Source organism: Halyomorpha halys, unplaced genomic scaffold (genome assembly GCF_000696795.3).
Source record: "Halyomorpha halys isolate HHAL.00 unplaced genomic scaffold, Hhal_1.1 Scaffold1268.1, whole genome shotgun sequence".
Classification (NCBI taxonomy): domain Eukaryota; kingdom Metazoa; phylum Arthropoda; class Insecta; order Hemiptera; family Pentatomidae; genus Halyomorpha; species Halyomorpha halys.
Genome location: NW_027115086.1, coordinates 431903 through 438564, shown reverse-complemented (window position 1 = coordinate 438564; position 6662 = coordinate 431903). Strand labels below are relative to the sequence as shown.

The 6662-nt window shown below is 30.3% G+C and overlaps 1 non-coding gene across 1 annotated transcript; it reads right to left on the bottom strand.

Annotated features, from left to right (window-relative positions):
- Positions 1–520: 520 nt before the first annotated feature.
- LOC112210324 (uncharacterized) lies at positions 521–2332 on the bottom strand. The gene is made up of 3 exons (XR_010844747.1): positions 2258–2332; positions 1589–1753; positions 521–652 (listed from the first exon to the last, which is right to left on the bottom strand). It is a non-coding gene; the product is annotated as an uncharacterized protein (transcript).
- Between the last annotated feature and the right edge of the window lie 4330 nt (positions 2333–6662).

The following is a 6662-nucleotide window of genomic DNA, read 5'->3' as shown; positions in this document are numbered from 1 at the left end:
TTCAAATTATGTTCATATTCTATAAATTTCTTTTTGATTTTATCTGTTAATCCTGGAATATAGTTTAATTTAAAGTAATGACAATCATTTAACCAAACATTTTCTTTTTCCATTCTATTCTGTAAGCTATCATTATTTGTTTTATTATTTTGTATATTTTTATTTTTATAAAAATCCGTGATTATGCTTTGATTAGGTTTTTTATTTTACTCTCATTTTAGTAATGTTTGTTATTAAATACAATAGTTATGAAATGTAATTAAAATGATTTTAGGTTTAATCAATAGTTGTAGATTTATAAATGCTCCTGCATATTTTTTTAATCATATTAGAACCAATGACTAATTGTATTATTTAATAAAATTATTGAATTCAATTAGCCATTGAACATGACTTTTTCGTAGTCAGAAAAATTATAATTTTTAAATAATGTGACTATAAATTAAATAATGTAAATAAAGGTTATAAACTTCCACTGTGGAAAAGACAGAGCAAGGTGAAATAAATATTAAAAATCATAGGAAAATATCTTTTATTGCAAAACTTAATATATTGATTTCATTGTCACATCAAGTATATTATTCTGCCTTTTATAAAACCTATTCTTCTGTAGTCGAATTGCAAAGACTTGAATCTGTCAAAGACCAATTACCTGAAAATTTATTTTTTCAAATGAATTTTCTTTGGATCAAATATAGATATACATCACTTGATTGTGATTTGATATATTAGAAATTAACCAGTGAAATTTACAAATCAATTCAAACTGCTTATATATTTTGCTTAATCTAAAATTTGAAATACTCCCTTTAACGTCACACAATCTAATTTTGTTTATTAATTTTTACTTTTGAGTTGAAAAATAATACCTTTATAGATAAATAAGTAGAAATGTACTGAAGAGATATATCTTATAAGTTTTTACCTCACCTATGAATTTCAATCAGACGTATTATTTAAAATATTGCCCAATCTCATATGTTATAGCTAATGTGTACTAAATCGAGCTTAAAAATATTTAAATTTTTTGAGGATTCCATGCATACCTAGTATCTTATAGGTCTCATATTTCACTGAACCCTACCATATAAGACTTTGAATATTAATTAACGTTTTCAATCATGGGGATCTGTTTTTACCTTAAAGCGCTGACGAAATTATAGGAAATTCCACAAAAAGTAATAAATTTAGTAATAGAAAATAGTATAGTATCAGATATCTATTTGATGGATCGTTTATCCACATGTCTAAACTCGGATTAGTAGGTTAAATTAATTTTACTATATTGAATTATAAGATATTGGTGATATGCCCTTCTTCAAACCATCTATCTAGTAAGCATACTGTTACTTTTTATTTCTCTTTACGTTCTACTGCAAACCACTCCTTATATAGGAGACTATAATTGCGATTCTCATTATTTTACGTCATTTTTTCAACTGTTATTTCGTATATCAGCTAGTGTAAAATTGTTCATTCCTTTATTAAAAAATAATAATTAATAAATTCATGATGTGGAAAATCATAATAATAGAATTAAGAGGTATTTTTAATTTTCATTCGATAATAATTTTTTTATTATATTTACCATCATGACACTCGTTCTGATTATCCATGGCACATCGATTCGGAAATCTTCTATATTCCGTTCCGCCACTTCCGTCAGTCTGTAGCGCACACACTGGTCTGTATGCTCTGTTACAAGGTTTTGGGCATTGCTGAGTCGTCTGTGAAACTACGAGGCCTATGATACCTAAAATATTTTAATCAGTTTTTAATTTTTTTTTTCCATTGGTTACTTCATACTACTTGGAACTTTAAGTCTAATTTCATAACTTTTTGAAATAATCTGTGGAAAATTAGCTTTCTTAAGACAATAATGTCGATATTAAGTTATGGTAAGTGACTAATGGTTGAAGCTAAATTATTGTAATTAACAAACAATTTAACATTGCAAAACTTGTCATTTTTGCAGTTGCCATGTTTTAAGACCTTAAGTCTGGATTATTGATGCATTTTTATCGAAGAATGGTGAATTTACTTTAATCTTATATAAACACACTTTCATAATGACCTTAAATACCCCACAAATACTTTCTTCTCTTGAAAATATATTAATAAAAAATAAATCATATATTTAAGTTAAATTTCGAAGTTCCCTATTCAAAGTTTCAACCGTACTGATTAATTTATTTATTAGTACAAATCAGTAATTAAAATTAAGTGAAAAATATTTACGAAACGTTTATTTACTTACAGAGAAAACCAACCAAGAATGTACAAAACTTCATGTTTCTTTTGCCAAACTGTAACCCATTTAATACACTTTATAGGATAGTCTGACGGCATTTACGTACTTACGAAGTTTATCGCTTGTCAAGATTGTGACAAGTATGTGACATGATTGGTGATAATTATTTCTCTTACAATGTCACTTACAAATTGTTAACTAATTTCCATAACGATGCATTGTGGAATATCTATTTTCCTAAATGGAGAGCTTCTATTGATAATGACTAAGAATTTTTCATTTGATTTTTATTTTACGGAAATCAAAAAATATCCTTAGTACCTCTCATCCGGAGGAAATATTAATTAATAGCTAATGGTTCTCATATTTTTATATTTTAAATTAAAAATTTGAACATTATTACAATTTCAATAGTCGTTACCAAATGGGAAGGCAACTATGCTCACCATTGATACTGAAAAGTGACACTGGACAGGCATCTCGCCTTCTCCAATCATGTCAAAGAGAAGCTCAAGATGGTTCGGCAGAAGTCTTGAAGGCTCTATGATCTGCACACTTCACCACAGCACTGTCTACGCCTCAAATTGCAGATCTACAAGACGATAAGACTTCCAACTCTTGCAGCTGCCCTCTGTACCAGAGCTCATAGCTCGAAGGCACATCAAGTTCTTTGATAAGCTGAAGGCCTGTGCTAACACGTTGGCCAGGGAGATCGCACCTCCACCAAGACGTGAGATGTTGCAAGGAACTGCACTTTGGTCAACGTCAAGGGCTTATGACTCGGCAGTCTGAGTTCGTCTTCACCTCCATCACCAGCGGAGCGTTCCCTTTCTGTTTTTCGAATCCCCCAGCTCACTCAGAAACATATCATTTTCCTTAAAATACCACCTTTATTTGTTACATATGTATTTTAATAAAAAAACAAGGATGAACAAAAATATATTAATATATTTAAAAAGTAGTTAAATTAATTTTTTTTTTTTAATTTCACAATTAGTTATTCTAGACACTTTCCTTAGCTAAGGTTGATGAGTGGTCCATAACCAGTAACACTTGTAACTTGTGACCTTTTAATTTGTCTTTTTAATGAAGTCCAGCCATATATCTACTGTACCAATAAGCTAATGATCAATTTCTTCAACTCTGGGTCACATATCCCCTTCTTAGAAATACCGTGGAAAAGACATGGGATAGGAATCAGAACAATTATATTACTTTTTTGGACTAAAAGCTGCCTTCGATTCAGTACCCCGATTTGAAATCTGGAGGGCACTGAGAGCCAAAAGAATTCCCGCAGACCTCTTGTCAGTGATTAAATCAACCTATCAAAGCCCTAAAGGAATAGTTCGTATCAATGGCCGAGAGTCAAAGCCATTTTCTCTGGAAAGAGGTGTGAAACAAGGAGATGGCCTCAGTCCATTATTATTTATTGTCTTAATGGATAAAATCCACAAAATATGCAGGAGAAGAACGGCTTGGAATATAGTCGGTATGTGGAACATGAGGTCGGTACAAGTACAGGTGTTTCTATATGCAGACGATATCGTGCTAGTGACAGACTCTGAGGAAAAATTCCTCATAGGCCATTATAGCAAGAGGAACTCGCCCGCAAAGAAATGAGTATTAACAGCCGCAAGAGTAAGGTTATGACTGTTGCCAGAGATGAAGTGGACGTGGGCAATGTACAAATAGTATGCAATGATGAAATATTGGTCATTCATACCTACCTTGAACCAATTTTCAATAAATCTGGCAAAATTGACCAAGAAGTGTCCAATAGGATAAATAAAGCAAATAGTATTTACCACCAGATGGAGTGGGAAAGATGGAGGTAGGAAAGGATATCAAGCTCCATATATTTAAAGCAATATATTTTCCAATATAAAGTGCTTGTCTAGGGTAACCCAACTTTCACTCTCATATAATAAAGTTGGGTTACCCTAGACAAGCACATGAGCAGGATTACGGCTGCTGAAATGCGATTTTTGCGAAGAATATTGAGCAAAACTAGGAGAGATATGATAAGGAATGAAAGAATAACAGAAGACACTTCAGATCCCCTCAGTAAAATCAGTAATTGGACACCGACAGCTCCGATGGTATGGACACGTCTGTAGAACGGGGGAAGACAAAGTGCCAAGAAAATATATGCAGGCGAGGCCGACTGTTAGGAGACAACAAGACAGACCTAGAAGGAGCTATATGAAACATATCCAACGACTAGTTCTGGAAAGAGGAAAAACGCTGCCTCAAATGAAGATGCTTGCCATGGACCAAGATGTGTGGACCAAGTGGATAGAGGCTCCTCCACGCTGAAAGGCATTTAAGGAGGATGAGAAAAAAGAAGAGAAGGGCATTTGTCATTGAAGATTAAAAGTCATTTGTGTATATTCCCATAAAGAATATAAGTCTTAATTTTTTTTTATTTACCAGTTTCTTTTTTTATTTAATTTTTGCTCTCTTAAAAACATATTTACCTTTTATTTTAATTATTTTTATATATGATTGTTTGAGAGTGGTTTAGTTTATTATCAATTAACACAATTTTGATCCTTTTTTTCCTCTCAACTTTTATTCTTATAAATTCTCCAACGTTTTGGCCCTCAGGCCATTTTAAGAATAAATAAAGAAAGAGCCAAAGAATAAATGTTGAGAGGAAAAAAAGGATAAAAATCGTGTTAATTGATAATATTTGCTTTTTTTAACGCACTTATCTCATTCCATGTCCATTCACTAGTCCAAATTCCAGTGCATTGTCAACAAATAATTGCAATTTTATTTGTTACTGTACAACTAATTATTTTTTATTTAAATTATAATTACATGTTAACCTATCATTGTTTCAATTATTCTATTTCTAAATTGCCTTTATGAATTTGTAATAATTATCAATATAAATAAAATATTGGTATCATAAGCTTTTGTAATCATAATCAAACTCTTGTCTATGTTTAATTTCCAACATTGTATTTAATGGATGTTACATATTTCAGCATGGGATTTTGCCTTTATACTTTTTTTCATAATTTTAAATCATATTTGTTTGTTATTGATTTATTTATTTTTTATTTCACCATAGTATTTTTACTCTATTTTTATATAATTAAATGATATGTTCAAGGTTTATATAAAAGATGTATTATTACCCAATTCAGTAGATATATAGATATAATTCTTCTCTCTCTCCTCCACTTGCTGATAAGCCCCGCTTCTTCTCACCACAACAGGTAGATTTACCTTACATACTACTTTTTATTGTTTCACTTTTTTGTCTTTTACTTTACTATTTGTATAGTATTGTTTTGCAATCAGTTTACATCACCTTTTACATTATTATTTTTAGGATATTGCGAAATTATTTTCATCTTGGACCAGCGTCCAAACCAATACCATTCTAAGTTTTATATATTCAATATTGCTCCCTTCTATATTATATATTTATTTACCTTGTAATCCTAGTTTACTAATAACTTCCACTTACCTATGTATGACATATATAGTAAAGAAAAGTATTGCAACTCTGAAAAATTTCGAATTCTAGTTTTCAACAAGGAAATACACGTTTTGATATACCTTAAGTCCAAATAACCAAGTTTCACAAAATTCTGAGTGTTTTTGAGTCGTGAACGAAAAGTCGTGGGAAATTCAAATTACACATTTAAGGCGGGAAATGGCTGGACGTGGCACTTTATGAAATCAATTCTCTTCCATACGTCTCCAACGATTTTAGTTAAACACGGTATATCGATAAGTAATTAAGTAGTCTTTAATATCAGCAAAGTTTTATCCTCATTAAAATTGTCCAACAGCTTAAATGTCGAGTTTTCAAAACTCTTCCTCTTTAATAGCCTTAATTTTGTAAATTAAAAAAAAAATTAACATTCCTCATTGCTGGCAATAATAAACAATTAATGGATACAAAATATTAAAGAATTTTATCAATAACTAAAGGAGAAAAAAAGAGAAAAATTGACAAATCCGATTCCAACGAGAAAAGGCCACACGATATTTTCTGATTGCAAGGGCATGTTTACGTCTTCGTTATATTTTCGTTTATTTAGTAATATTTATATTTTGTTATACTCATGTATTCCTTATTTCCAACGTAAGAATCCTAAATATGTATATTATGACAACAGGAAAATAAAAATTTGTATTAAAAAGTTTACTCTTTAATCTGCTTAGGTTTTTTTCTTCCAATATCACTAAAAATAGATTTTACTATTTATCAACTATAACATTTATAGTATTTCCTCGCAACAGGATATTTCTATCAGTTAATTTTATACCTTATTTGTTATCACTTTCATTACTTTTCATTCTATATTAACATTCACTACTTCCTAAATATTATGAATTTATCAAGTTATTATTGATCCCTATGCCAACTGAAATCTTTTTTAATTAAAAT